The 2307-nt window shown below is 50.5% G+C and overlaps 1 pseudogene; it reads right to left on the bottom strand.

The window, feature by feature from the left end:
- Window positions 1–456: 456 nt before the first annotated feature.
- Window positions 457–1054, bottom strand: LOC128343734 (olfactory receptor 12D1-like; annotated as a pseudogene).
- Window positions 1055–2307: the final 1253 nt, after the last annotated feature.

Genomic DNA, 2307 nt, shown 5'->3' with positions numbered 1-2307 from the left:
GGCATTGCTTCATGCAATCATGCAAATGTTGGTTACTGGCTTTTCGCCTAGGTTTGAACAATTTTGTGAACCAAACCAATGTGTCTCCTGGGAGGGGGAGCTCTAGGACGATGGAAGGTTTTGGATGCTTTCCTGAAGCATACCATTCTGCCTTTACCTCCTTCTGACACAGATCTTCCTTGCAAAGGTCCATTTCAAAGCAGCCTTGACCTCTTTGTTGCGTAGGGTATAGATCAGTGGGTTGAGGATAGGTGTGCCTGCTGTATAAAGCACCGTCAAAGCCTGGTCAGTTCCTAGAGAAGCCTCTGAGTGGGGGCCCCGGCACAGCCATAATGGTGAGCCCCACACGTGTGGAAGGCACACTAGAGGCCATCAGCTGAGCACATGCCCACCACAGCTCATAGGATGAATCCGTAGGATGCTAGGATGAAGGTGAAGCAACTCAAGATGATGGATCTAGTGACACCAGCTAACAAGGCCTGATTGATCTGTGTCAGAGCAGGAGAGGGCTAGGAGTGGAGCTATGTCGCAGAAGTGCTCCACACGGTTGTCTTGACAGGAGAGACGGAAGGAGAGTCATGAGATCATGGAGAAGTGAGTGGAAGAAGCCAGCTGTCCATACAGAGGCTGCCAAGGTGAAACATAGCTGGAGGCTGATCAATATAGAGTAATGAAATGGGCGGCAGACAGCCAGGTAGCAGTCGTAACCCATGACAGCCAGCAGCATGGCTTTGGTGCTGTCCAGAAAGTGAAAGAACATCTGAGCTATACACCCTCCATAGGGGATGTGATTGCTGTAGGAGACCAGCTCCATGAACATCTTGGGTACTGTTGTGGAAGAGTAGAAGACATCAATGAATGAGAGGTTGCCCATGAAGAAGTACATAGGTGTCTGGAGATGGGGGTCCCAAAATGTGATCATTGCCACTGCCAAATTTCCAGAGATGTCAGCTATGTACATGAGAACAAAGAGGCCAAAGAGGAAGCCATGTAGGTCATGGGCATCTGACACACCAAGAAGAACGAACTCTGTAACCAGTGTTCTGTTGTACATGGACATCTCTTCAATGGGGCCAGCTGAGAGTGTCTCCGGAGGTGGATGAATATAACTATAAAGAAAAAAATTTCTATGAGAAAAAATTGTTCAATTAGAACATCTTTTGGAGTTCCATACACAGCAAAAATCTGAACCCAAAACAGTTATCATAAGAGCAATACAAGATAAAATAAAAGGTTGGAAAAGCACATCCACTAACCTATACTAAACCGGTCCCTACACAGAGTCCTCTGCATTTGCCCTCTTCTCAGCAACTGGTTTGTTATGCAGTCTCATATCCAGGGCTGACAAGAGGGAGGGGAAGCCGGTACAAATTACCGGGGCCCGGCAGTCCGGAAGCGGGCCCGGGGCCTGACTATATTGCATATGTTTTTGTCTTGCTTCCTGCCACCACCATACGCTCGCCCCGCTGCAGCCATGAGGCCGAACCACTGATCTTTAAAATAATTCTAGCCACCATATGTGTGGCCAGGAAGTGGAGGGTGGGTGGGCCGAGCACCTCCCAGTGACCGGCAGAGCGGGAGCGGCCACTGAGCCTGATTGTATGGCCCAGCAGCCCTTGAGAACTGTGAGGCACTCCAGTTTGAATTAACGTTCAATTCAAACTGCGCAGGCGCGCTGGAGCACCTCGCAGTTCTCAAGGGCCGCTGGGCCATACAGTCATGCTCAGTGGCAACTCCTGCTCCGCCCACCACTGCCACAGGGAGGTGCTCAGCTCATCGCCCCCACCCCAATTCTAGCACTTGGTAGCTAGAATTATTTTAAAGATCGGTGGTTCGGTCAGGCGGGCCCCTCGCGGCCTCACGGCAGCAGCGATAGGGGACTTTGCTGCGAGGCCCCCAATTTTTTCCCCACCAAGGCCCAAACCTGCTTTTGGTGGCCCTGCTCATATCCTGGTCACAGCACATAATTGGGGCTCAATCCAGCCTGGCTCTTTTTGTGATTTCAGCTCTCCAACTGTGATTCTTCAACTGTGTCTTCAGAGAGGCTCCTCTGCTGACTTTTCCCTGGACCCTCCTGCAGACTTCTCTCCTGTAGACTGCTTCTTGACTTCTCTCCTGCAGACTGACTCTTGAAGACTTCTTGCAAACTGGCCCATTGCCGACTCTCCTACAGAGACTCTCGGGACTCTCCTGAAGACTGACTCTTGCAGACTGAACCTTTGCAGAGACTTTCTCAAACTCTCAGACACTCTTTCAAACGCTCTCTCTGTATGCATATTTTTGCCCCAGCAGTTTTTCAAGCCTACC

The sequence above is a fragment of the Hemicordylus capensis genome, chromosome 2 (genome assembly GCF_027244095.1).
Source record: "Hemicordylus capensis ecotype Gifberg chromosome 2, rHemCap1.1.pri, whole genome shotgun sequence".
NCBI lineage: Eukaryota > Metazoa > Chordata > Lepidosauria > Squamata > Cordylidae > Hemicordylus > Hemicordylus capensis.
The sequence above is the reverse complement of the archived record's forward strand: the minus strand, read 5'-3'. Positions and strand labels throughout refer to the sequence as shown.